The sequence below is a fragment of the Carcharodon carcharias genome, chromosome 13 (genome assembly GCF_017639515.1).
Source record: "Carcharodon carcharias isolate sCarCar2 chromosome 13, sCarCar2.pri, whole genome shotgun sequence".
Taxonomy (NCBI): Eukaryota; Metazoa; Chordata; class Chondrichthyes; order Lamniformes; family Lamnidae; genus Carcharodon; species Carcharodon carcharias.
The window spans coordinates 115201601-115214883 of NC_054479.1; the positions used below are offsets into that span (position 1 = coordinate 115201601).

A 13283-nucleotide genomic window follows, 5' to 3' on the forward strand; every position below is an offset into this window, starting at 1 on the left:
TTGTAATTTTAATCCACAGTCCAACAGAAATAAAAACATATGTTATTTACACAGTGCTTAAGGAACTTTACTCTGCGCCTGATCATGCTTGATCTGACATTTATTGAAGCTGGTTCTGAAAATTGAAAAATATATAATTCCCAGGATTGTTGCCCTTAATAGACACTCAAAAATACCAAAATTAAATGTTCAAAATAAGACTGTTACACAATAACCACTATTTATCCAAGTAATTGTTTGTGAAGATTGATGCATAGGAGGCTAAGAAATAAGTTTGGTATTCAATGAGTTTGATTTTTAATTTAACCAGGAACAGGGGTCCTTAGGCATTATTAATATTTCTGAAGTTATTATTCATGTTTTAATTCTACTCGTATAGTAGGTGTGGGAGCACCAGCTGTTAGCATGGTGTCATGGCAGTAGTGGCATAATTGAGCCGATGGGATTTAGTTTGTGTCGATCTGATTGTATGTAAGATGGATAGTTTTGCTTTGGATTTGCATGGGCCAGGGTCATAATTAAACAATATGTACAGCTTGAAATTGAAGTTTCAAAGAATTGAACAGAGGTGCCGAGAGAGGGAGTCCATAGATAGGAACACACTGTGAAGTGACCTGCTTCATTCCATGCATTTCAAAACTAAGGGGCTATATTGTAGTTTTTTTGTATTTTACATCACTTATAAAACTATATTTGAGACTGCACAATTCATATTTTTGATAGATAATTTGGCAATTCATCTTTTAGAAAGCTGCAGAGCACAGTACTCAAAGGGTTAACTACAACCCATCAGGCCCTGGTATAAACCCCATTTGGTGTTTATGCATTGATTTGTATTTTAAAATAAAGTTGACTGAATTATTGTTAACTCAATCTGCTGGCATGCACCGATAATTGCCATTGAAAATAATAGTGGAGGATGAGTGATCTTTGCACTTTTTAAATGCCGAAATCCTCTGGTGCCTACAGTGTTTTCTCTCTTTTTTTTGGCTCTATGAACACGTAGCTTGAGATTTAGAGAATGGGTGGTTGTAACAGCTGCTGTTTGGTAATTGAAAGAGTTCTTGAAGGCTGATAGGCAGTGGTCTGGTACACAGATGTGAGAGCTTCTGTCATCCCTGCCACTGATGCTCATAGCTACTGGCAAAGCACGGGTATTGCTCACTGCTGCTGAGTGGACCTGCTGGCTATGCTCCTTACGAGAGAGCCATTGACGTCAGCAGAGCCAGTGGAAAATGCAGGCAGCAAGGTGGTTTTTATAGTGTCTATGAAAGCACTCAGCAATTTCTCTTCTCTGAAGGGACGTGCACAGATGCTCAGTGTTAATCCAATTATAGGCCTGCACAATTAACCCTGAAAAGTACTGGGTCTTATTCCGGACAAAAATATGGCCACTAATGGGGTAATGAGGGCTAACAGTGGTGCAGAGAAACCCTGTGATGTTGTTTAAAGATTATAGTTTTTTTTGCAAAAATATACTTTATTCATAAAATATCTGAAAGAACATTACAAAACATTTCAAAATGGCTATCACAAAAAGTACAATAATATTCAAGTCTTCTTCATAGATCATGTTGCACCCTGAGTTGCTTCAATACAATCGAAAGAAACATTACAGACATTTCAAAACGGTCATAACAGACAGTCAGACAGTGCAATGGCACTTATGTTGTCTACATCGATCACGTTGCACTCTGAGGTGCTTCAATACAATTGTGGTACATGTAATATTCACTGCATACATTCAATGTGAGTAATACAGCCTGAAGGGTCTGTGCAATTTCCAGCCCTTTGGTGCACTTTGGCAGAAAGGTCTTAGACAGCGACCTTTCCCCATTGCGCCTTTGCAGAGGCTGCCCCAAGCTTTAGTACATCCCTCAGCAGGTAGTCCTGGACCTTGGAATGTGCCAGTCTGCAACACTTGCACTGGAAGGCCACCAAATTTTTGGCAGACCAAAGGGTACCTTTCACTGTGTTGATGATCCTTCAGCTGCAGTTGATGTTTGTCTCAGTGTGTGCTGGGAAACAGCCCATAGCACATAGAGTCCTATGTCATGGAACTACTCGGGATGAACCTCGACAAAAACCACTGAATCTCCCTCCAAACCCTCTTTGCATAGGCACATTCCACAAGGAGGTGGACAATGGTTTCTTTCCCACCACAGCTGCCTCGAGGGCAGCATGCAGAGGGAGTGAGACTCCTGACTTGTAGGAAGGATCTGACGGGGAGGGCCTTTCTCATCACCAGCCAAAATACATCTTGGTGCTTGCGGGAAAGTTCTGGCGATGAGGCATTCGGCCAAATGATTTTGATAATCTGCCCGGGGAGCCATCCAACAGGATCCACCATCTCCTCTTCCCACTGGGCCTCTTGGATATGGACTTGCGGTCAAAGGTGTTTCTCTGCATCAACTTTTCCACAAGGGACAGGTGGTACAGCACGGTCCAACTACTTGGAGCATTCCATGGTAGTGTGGCCAGACCCATCCTTCGCAACACCAGGGACAGGTAGAACCTCAGCACATAGTGACACTTGGTGTTTGCATACCGAGGGTCTACGCACAGCTTGATGCAGCCACACACAAAGTGTTATTGTACCGCATATCAATGTGAATCCATTTGCGCTGCAGTGTAAAATGCTGCAAATGTTCTGTGGCCCTCACTTTTCTGCCATCCTCTTTAAAGGGACACTTGCCTTATTGATTTTAGATTTTAAGCATGAATAAAATATATCCTCATCCATCTTGGAGAATACTGCTTTTTGTTCTGTTGAATTCCTAACCTCAGGTTGACTGGGATGATATATGCGATGAGCATAAGAGTTGTGGCAGGGGCAGATTAATGCATGCAGGGCCAGCTAAATATGATGCCCCTGGTAACAATAACCATAATGCAGAAAAACTGCTGGCAACCACTGGATCAGTTCCATTGAAACATATTATATTGTAATAGGATTTGCTTTATTGTTACTTCAGTATGTAAACGCTCAACAAACCAATTGCTTCATGCATTTAGTACAAGTTTGTATTTTAATCATTTGTGGAAGGATGGGGAACTCTTGGCCAATGGCCCCAAGAATTATTAGTCTGGATCTGCATTGTGGGATTTACAACACTTCTTTGGATTACATTTGTAAGTGACATAAAGTTATAAATTACTGTTGAAAGGTGCTATATAAATGCAGATTCTTGTTTCTATGACATTCCCATTGTCCATTATTTTAACAGAAACCATTTTAGAAAGGATGCAGTAAGGAATTGAGGAATGTCACATGGTCATATTAAGCATCCATCTGCTAACCTCACTGACAATAATTTCCAGCCTCTGTTCTTAGTTTAGGCCACTGGTGGTAGAAGGAATTGCTCTGTAAAACTGCTGCTTTTGAATGTTCATCGCCAGCTATTTACAAAAAACAATTTTCCACATGCCAAATAAAAGGCAGCATTGGGTTTGAAAAGTGGAACACTTGTTATTTAAGGGGTTACTAGAAATTTCTGGAGCTCAGCTAGACATTTTTGTGCATGTTATTGAGTAATCTACCAAAACCATAATATACTTACAATTAGCTATAAGACTCTTGGGTGGGGCTGATGCATTAAATCATAATTAAGAGTTCTTCCTAATGAAAAATAATTGAATGATAGATGTTTTGAAACATGGAAGGAGAATTGTACAATATTTGAAAAGGCAAATATGTTCAGATATTTAATGTTAGATTTGCAAATTGCTTTGAAGCAAGGAACCAAGTTTCTTTTGTGTTTTACACCTTATTTGCATTTCTTAATTTTGTCTGCTGGTATTATATTCCGGGGTGATCTACGGAGGTTTGTGTTCTCACAATTGGGACTTGATGCACATTCGTGATCCCAGGCCATATGTAGTCAAAATAATTGCTGTTTATTTTGTTATTAGCTACTACCTTAACACCAAAGTTAAATACAAGTCCTCCGTTTTGTAGATCAGTTGAATTAAAATTACATAACTGCACCCTTATTAACCATGAAAGAAATTCCAGGGGAGCTGCTAAAAATGTTACCTCAGTTTTCGTGTGGGTGATTGGGTGCAGCACCAATGAAGACCTGGTTCTGTAGCAGAAGAAAGGAGGGAAAATTGGGAAGAAGTGTACCCATTCTATTACAGAAGCTCCTTATGGTTAACCCAAGACCATCATCATTAGCACTGATAGTGCTGGGCCAGAGGATTTCATCAAAGTGGATCATCTGGGTGCTTATTGCAGCTGGGGACAATTGCATATGTAATGCCTCCTCATAATGCATTGCTAGCATTATTTGAAAATATTTCAAAATTTAAATTAATCCAGTATTTGTGAGTGGGTCAGAAATCTGGGGCAGAATTTTCCGGTCAGCGTGCGGGGGCGGGCCTGACCCACCAATGTGTAAAATGACACGCGAAATTTCATTCAGCGGGCACGCGCCGGAGTCGGCTGCGTGTTCGCCAAAATGTAAGCAGTTTATTAAGGCCATTAAGAAATCCATTGAACCATTTGTGAATGCTGCCCATCCAACCTTAAGGTTGGCGGGCAGGCAGAAAGCCCAAGTGGCCTTCGCAGTTTTCAGGAAACCTCATCCACGAGCGGGATGAAGTTTCCTGAAGCTTTTATTAAATAAATAAATAAATGTTTATAAATATAAAAACATGTCCCCACTCATGTGACAAAGTCACAAGAGGGGACATGTTTAAATAAATTTCTAATTCAATTCTTTAATTATTTTAATATTTATTCAACCTCCCTGAGGCAGCTCTGTGCCTCGGGGAGATTGCTGTGCGCTTTCATGTGCAAGCGCGAAAGAGCGCAGGCCCCGACTCTCCCTCCTCTCTCCTCTGCACCCTTTCCAGTGCAATCACATCCTTCCTATAATGTGGTGTCCAGAACTGCACGCACATCTCCAGTTGTGGCCTAACCAGTGTATTATACAGTTCCAGCATAACCTCCCTGCTCTTGTATTCTATGCCTCGGCTAATAAAGGCAAGTATCCTATATGTCTTCTTAACCACATTATCTACCTGTCCCGCTACCTTCAGGGATCTGTGGATATGCACACCAACATCCCTCTGATCTTCAGTGCTTTTGAGGGTCCCTCCATTCATAGTGTAATCCTTTGCCTTGTTAACCCTCCCCAAAGTGCATTACCTCACTCTTTTCTGGGTTGAATTCCATTTGCAACTGCTCTGCCCACCTGACCTGTATGTGAACTAAAATGTGGTGAATAACTTAAATTCAGTTTTGAAAAGACAATATTAATTTTTATTTATATAGTATCATGTCACATTTTCAAAATGCCTTGAAGTATTTCCTGAGGTGAATTCCTTTCTTTACATAGTGTTTATGTTGAAGTATAACAACCTTGTCATGTAGGTAAACGTGACAGCCATTCTGAACCTCGAATTGAATATCATTAGAAAATTACTAAACTGCAGGTTAGCAGTAGTTCTTTGTTTAGAAGAAAGGTACTTAAAAACAAGGCATCAGTGGTTTGACACTAAGACAATGCAGCCAAAATTACTCATCAGCTTTGTTTAAATTTGGGCCCAATGATGATGTCTGTCTGAATCAACTAATTGGGCTTGGAGTGAATATCCGTGATAGGCAGGACTGTATTTACATTAAAAATATTACTACATCATCGCCTGATTTAAGGAAAATAAATCCTTCATATATCAGTCTTGTTTAATTCGGACATCCAAAAAGTAAGATATTAACAAAAACTTAGATGAACAAAGAGCGATGATTAGAGAATGTAAGCAGCTGGGCATCCTGATCGTAGTGAAGCTTGTGCTAATGATGCAGTAACAGATTGTTCTGTGTTGTGCAATTAATGATGTCAAGGGAGTTCCCTATTCTGAATTTGTTATGGTTGTTAGACCTATGATGAACAGGGAAGTTAGCACTGCACATCAAAAATAATGTGGACATTTTATTTTGTCCCAAAATCTGTAGATCTTCTCTACTCAGGAGTATTTCTTGGCTAAGAGAAGCTGTTCCTGGGGCTCTATTACAAAGAAATATGTAAGAGTGCCTCATCACACCCTCTTTCAGTTGAAAACAAGAACACAGTGCAAAGAAAATTATTGTTACAAACACATTCCCTATCACAGTTTTGGGACTGCATCAGAGCCCATTTAGTGCCCACTGTTTCAATGTGTATGCATGAATTTTCTAAGTATTTCCCTGAGTGTGGTCCATTGTAAGATCCACTACTTCCTGCAATTCTGACTGCTTCAGGCAGTTGAAAAAGGTTTGTGTGTGTGTTTATGTATTAATGTGACCACTTTGTCTATTTAATATTTATTAGAAGTTCTGGATCAGAAATATATGAACTGTATGTGTGTGTACATAACACAAATTGATAATATATACACGTATTATGTGGGTAGCTTTTGCTACATTGTGACTGCCAAATTTTAAATCATTTATACACTGTAAATGGCCATATACTTAAGAGATAGAAGAGCTGTGCTTTAGTGCCTGAAATTACATCTATGCAGTGTGTATTGCTGGAAACCACACATGCATGGATGTTGCTTAAAAAAAGTTTCAGGTTTGCACCATACAACTGTCAGGTAATGACCATCTCCAACAAGGGGAGAGTCTAACCATCTCCCCTTGACATTCAGTGATTACTATCACTGAATACCCCACCATTGACATCTTGGGGGGGGAGGGGGGGGGGCGGAGGTCACCATTTACCAGAAACTTAACAGAGCCAGCCATATAAATACTGTGGCTATAAGGGTAGGTCAGAGGCTGGGTGGCAAGTGACTCGCCTCCTGACTCCCCAGAGCCTATCCACCATCTACAAGGCACAAGTCACAAGTGTGGTGGAATACCCTCCACTGTCCTGGCTGATTGTAGCTCCAACAACACTCAAGATATTTGACACAATCTAGGACAAAGCAGCCTGTTGGATTGGCACCCCATCCACCATCTTAAACATCCACTTCCTCCATCTCTGGCACACTATGGCCGCAGTGTGTACCATCTGCAAGAAGCACAGCAGTAACTCACAAAGGTTTATTCTGCTGCCTGGAATGACAAAGGCAGCTGGTGCATGGGAACATCACCACCTCCAAGCTCCCCTTTAAGCCACACATCATCCTGACTTGGAAATGTATCACCATTACTTTATCATCACTAAGTCAAAATCCTAGGGTTCCCTACCTAACAGCAATGTAGGAATACCTTCACCAAATGGAGTGCAGTGATTCAAGAAGGCGGCTAATCACCACCTCAAGGTCAATGAGGGATGAGCAGTAAACGCTGGCCTCTCCTGTGATGCCCACATGCTATCCATAAATAATAAAAACAAGACCTCCGTGGTTCCTTATGGATAACTAACCATAAAACTCAGAGCCCAAGCTCACACATGAAGGATGGTCATTTGATTCGAGGTGCAAGAGGACAGTCTATTGAGTTCATACTCCAGCATGAATTGGCTCCTTCAACAGAGCAGGGCAGAAAACTGGAGCAAAGGAATATAATGGTGAATTTAATAGATTAACTAATGTTCCAAACAGTGCCGGAGGAAAATGCATTTAGTTCTTAGCGTCATTTCTAGGACATTTGTCATTACTGGGAACTGTGTGCAATCTCAGAAAGAAAGACTTCAAAGCTGCTGGAGGACATTTATATGTGTGATATATAAAGCTCCTTTAATATGTGCGCAGGCTGCAGTTGCTTCAGATTTGAATAAAAGTTATACTTCTATACTTCTACTCATTAGAGTGTAGCTTCTAGAGGCATTTTTTCTCACTTACAATGCTTAATATTGTAAAAAGTACTAAACTTTTTTTTTAAAAAAGTGAATCTTTAAAGCATTGAATAGAATCAGCAGTTTTAGGAGAGGAAAGGTATGTGGGTTGGGGGCTTTGGGGAAGGAAATTCCATGGTGTTGCTTCCAATCACGTGCCTTAACTTCGGCAGGGAATTGGTGGAAGCCTTGGAGAAATGGTGAAAATGGCCATTTACAAAATTTATCTACTGAAGTTATGGCAGGAGATTGGGGCAACAAATACCGGACCACTGTTACCTTTCACCTGGTGAACTCCTGATTTCAATCACGTGGTTTTGGGCAATTGCTGAGTGCATTTTTCTACAAAGGATGAATCCTTTTGGACCAATAGTTGTAGCTATGCTATGCATCCTTTTGTTTTAATCAGTTAATTGATCAATGTCAGACTAGCCTTGCTTCCTAAGAGCATGGTTTTATTTTTTCTCCTCGCCAAACATGGTAAGATGTAAAGATTCATGAGCTTTTACATTAACAGAAAGGCCAAGGGCTAGGATAGGCCATTTGGTCATAAGTTCATCCTTCTATTCAATCTCTGTCCATCTCACAACCTGACACTTAACACCCTTTGTATGTAAAAAAAAACCCCACTCATTCTGATATTTATTTTAATATATTTTCAGTGGTTGTATTTATAGCCTTTGGTCCTATAATCCAGCCTTGTTTTAGTGTAATGTTCAGGATTCACCTCATCTGTAGTATTTTGAAGTAGTTGAAAATGGCCCACACCAGGAAACCGTGCCGCTCCTACCACCTGCCATCAGATATAATGGAAGGATTTACAAGTTGATAATCAACCTGTTTGGTCACGTTATGAATGCACCTTCCATGGCGGTCAGGTCCTGACTTGAACTCGGGGCTTCTGACCTTGAGGTAGGGATGCTACTGCTGGCCCACAATACCTCCAGGGAACAACTAAATCACAGTTTAAGCAACTTGCATTAAACATTATGCATTTAATGAATAGAATCTTTAAGCTATTGAGCCAATGCCAAATATCAAAGTGATAGTATTTGTCTGTAGCATCTCCATTGTCTCTTAATTTTGTAACCAATCCCATTTATCAGCTTTTCATCCTAGATCCTAGTTTTGTCTTGCATCAAGCCCTTTAGACTTTTGTTATGAAACAGATCCAACGTGATGTGATCTGAAAAGGACATTCCTCCACATTGATTGCTATTGCAAATCTGGTCCAAGTTGCTGACCCAGCACATTTTCTCTAACTCCTTGCAACATGTACCAAGGTCCATTTTTAAATACTTGACCTCAAGATGTTGTCTCTGCCCATTGTCCATGTTGAAATATTAACTAATCAAAGTTTCATTCTGTGAACTCAGTTCACTGTTCTGAATTATTATTCATTTTATGGAATTGACTAACTTACACTTTATCTTTTCCCCTCATTATTTCAAAAACCTGAATCCTTTATGCTGAACAGAGCCATTATAGGTTTCTTAGTTCTGCCTCTTCAAGCCAAATGATTAAAGTGTGACAATACAGTGCTCTGAGGCAATTGTCCTTTGATAATTTTCATAAGGCTACAATTGGAGATGGTAATGTTTCAAATACACTTTGATGCATAAAAGTATTTAGGAGAAGCAAAAGAATGTTCTTCATGTGATAAAATATGTGAAAGTTATGGAAGGATCCCAAGTCGTCACATAGTAAGGTCAATTAAAATGTATTCATTACAGAGCATTCACAAAGAATGGACTTGATAAATGTTTTATGAGTTGGTAATTAGGGTGGTGATGAGCTTGAACTTAGAAGTTTTAAGTTTTTGGCAGTTTTCACTTTGATCAATTAATCTGACCTTTTGATGAAATGGAAACTAATTGTTAAACTTTTTAAATGTCACGGCTTTTATCTGAGAATTTTCATCATTATAGCCCTGATTTTTAAGCAGTGTGTCATCTTACCAGTAACTTTGGTAACCTAGGGATTCAGACGCATTTAAATTTGGTCTGAGTTGAAATGTCCAGCAGAAACAACAGGATTCAACATGTCGTACCACCAGTGTCACAGAGGAAGGGGGAGAATTGACCACACTCTCATCACTGCACCTCCAACTAGTTACATCTTGACAATATTGTTTAATAAAGGCTGAGAAAAAAGAAATTAAAAACAGAAAATGCTGGAAACACCTAGCAAATCAAGAGCACAACTGATGTCCTGTTGAGAGTGTTTCCAACATTTGCTGCTGTTGCTTCAGACTTCCAGCATCTGGAGTGTCTAAATTTGCTTATGGTAATAGATTTACTTACAAGTACACTTATACTTATCATAGTTGCAAGCCCCCTAAAAAGACATGGAAGTAAAATTTTGAACTTCAGTGACCAATGTAAACAAATGTGGTTACATAAGATTCTCATGAGAAAAGAAGGCTGATGGGTGACTTGTATTTAAAATGATGAAAGGTTTTCCCTCTTGTGGGGAATTGCATAACAAGATGTCATCAATATAAGATCGTCACCAAGAAATCCGAAAGAGATTCAGAAAAAAAATCTTTACCTGAAGAGGTGATGAGAATGTGGAACTCATTAGCACAGGGAGTTATTGAAGTTAAAAGTAAAGATGCATTTAAGGGGAAGTTAATAAGCATGTTCAGGAAGGCAGCTCACCACCTCCTCAAGGGCATTAGGGATGGACAATAAATGCAGGCCCAGCCAGTGAAGCCCACATCCTGTGAATGAATTAAAAAAAATGAGGGAGAAGGCAATAGTGGGTTACAAGATAGCTTTGGAGGAGGAAAGATGGGTGAAGGCTCGAATGGAGCATAAACACCGGCATGCACTGGTTGGTTGAATGACCTGTTTCTGTGCGATATATCGTATGTAAACTTTTAGATATGTTTATTGAATATTAATCTACATCCAGGCAATGTGCTTTCAAGCTGTTCATTTCAAGGAACTGCTGTCTTGCACCATACAGTAAATTTCCTCCCTCCAAATTTGCCTCACCCATTTTAGTATACCAATGCAGAGTCTAGTTTGCTACCCAAGAGCTTACTTTAAGTTTCATAGGATTGCAGATAGTTGAAAAAGATTTTTGTAAAATATTGAACTTCAGTAACCAATCTAAACAAATGTAGTTACAATAGATTCTACAAACTTCAAAGGATAATGCTTTTATTTATTTAGACTGAATTAATTTAACATTCTGTCAAGGCTTTGCACTGAAACCTTCTGTGACGAAAACTAGGAGATATTTGGTCGTAGTTTATGGGCCCATCCTTTCCAATGTTTCTTAGCTTCTGCAGTTGCATGTTGGAAAATGGCTTCTATTCTTTTGGCTCTGCATAAGGAATATCAGAAAAAAGCCAGTTAAACCGAATGCTTTTGATTTACTAATGGAAACATTCATCTGCTTTCAATCACCAAAGGTGTCCAATATTTGGAAATATCTTATGTTAATAAGGATCAGCAACTTTTGATACTCCTGCCAATTGTAATTTTGACATGACAGAATGGCAAGTTAAAACAAGTTAGGAGTTAGGTAGCTATGCCTTTCAGAGGTACTTACCGAAGGTTTTGAAAGATCTGCAAAGAGAGCCATTCAAAAAATCTCTAGTGACTCTTGTCTATGTGGCTGTGTTTGAATTGATTTACAAGCTGCTGGGTTATTTGAATTGACAGAAACAATTGGCTCTTTAAATGACCATCCAGTGAATAAACATGTTGAATAGTGCAGCTTGTTTAGAATGTGTTTCGTCTGATTAATATTAATTAACTCCTAAAATGATGGACCATGTACTCGGGATCTTACTGGAGATCAGTAGCTCTATAGCAGTAAATGAAATTGTTGTTAGCTTGGGGCACACTGAGGGCAATTTTCAACCTTCCCGCTTGGGTGGAGCAAATCATCCACCCATTGTGAAGCTCTGCTAATGTTCTACGGTGGTACAATGGGTGGGTTTCTCGATGAACAGAAAATCCAATCTGCCAGGTTACTGCTCAAGCAGCAAGGTTGAACATGAGCCCTCCCCCATTATTCCAGATTTATATGGTGCACAGATTTTCATCTCACTTCATGGGAAAATCTCACTTCTTGCCTCTGGCAGTTGACTTCTATGTTGGACACCAAAAAAAGTATCTGGAGAAACTCAAACTGTTACATCCTTATTACAGAAAATAATCTTGTCACTCTATTAGGCAGAACTCTAAATTGTGCTTATGCACTATAGCTTTCTCCTTATTAATCTTCAGTGCATCATGCTCAGAAAGTACAGAGTGCACTTTATAAAACGATATCATTTTGGACACCATTACCACCCAGTCATTTGTATCTGAAAATGCTAGAACTAATTTATAACTCTTCATTTAATAAAGCAAAATAATCTGTTCATTTGATTAGATAAATCAGTGAAATGCTTCATAAATCATTCTGAAATTACCTTCCCATTGAAAACTAGAGTTGACTCCACCTGGTGCCTTGCAAGGCGGCTCTTAAATTTCACTGTTAAATTTGAATGTTTGCCTCTTTCCCACTAGCTAGTTGATTGATTTTGAATTTCTGAAGTTGATCTAAGTATAATCAGGTGCTTCCACCAAAGTCAATTACTGCATCTTGAAATTAATCTAAATCCACTTTCTCTACACTACCAACAGTGTATAATCTATAACTGTCGAGCATAAAGATTAATCTCATTCTCCAAACTTCCAGCTTTTTCTGAGGGTGCCAACTCTTGCTTCAGTATGGTTTTGTCCTTTTAGGAAACCTTCTTGTGCTCCTTTTATCTTGTGTATGGGAGCTGAGAAAGCAAGCATTGGGAAGCCTGTCGGGCCTAAGGGTGTTAGGCCAATTGTGGTATGCCTTGTGCTGCACCACCTGAAATCAGTTAACAGCAGGGACTAAACCAATGCTCGTTTTTATCATGACGAACAGACCAACTTTTCAGAACCAAGGAGAACACTGGATAATGGAATGGAGGTTCCCTAAAAGGGAACCAAGAATAATTTTAATCTTCTGCAATTACTTGTAGTATCTTGATACAATACGTACTCTTGTGTATTATAAGACAACGATGTAGAAGTCGGAATATTTCCAGCATTGTTTTACCTTATCAGTATCATGCAAAGTAACCTGTTTTGCATTAATAGAAAAGGAATTCAAAATCCCATATGCACTGAAGAATGCACCTCTTGCAGGAAGAGGATTCTTCTGGTGCCCAAGCACAGTATTGGCCACCAGGGGGTTGTTTTGTCCATATTTTCTTTTGTAAGAGCTGTGCTCCCTCAAGACTGAACACACTGTCAGATTTGGAAGTCTCCGGCATCTGTGGCAGAATGTTTAATGTTTGTTGTAGCTGACACGGTGAAACAAAATCAGATAATTGTTAGCTGTGGGTTACAGATTTGACTGCAGTCATAAGCACAACCTGGACAGGGTTTCTGTTTTCACAATGAACGCAGTTTACCCTACTGCTAACTACTGTGAGCCTTTTGTGTGAATTCACACTGCATTTTACTCCAACCT

General features: G+C 39.4%; 1 protein-coding gene and 1 long non-coding RNA gene across 2 annotated transcripts in view; one reads left to right on the top strand and one right to left on the bottom strand.

Annotated features, from left to right (window-relative positions):
• LOC121285595 (voltage-dependent calcium channel subunit alpha-2/delta-1) overlaps positions 1-13283 on the top strand; it is a 711948-nt gene that overhangs the window by 81856 nt on the left and 616809 nt on the right. The gene's annotated exons all lie outside the window — the stretch shown is intronic.
• The window catches only part of LOC121285597, a 29519-nt gene continuing 27155 nt past the window's right edge, over positions 10920-13283 (bottom strand). Inside the window, exon 3 of the long non-coding RNA XR_005944723.1 lies at positions 10920-11102. This is a non-coding gene — a long non-coding RNA (uncharacterized LOC121285597). The remainder of the gene's footprint in view (positions 11103-13283) is intronic.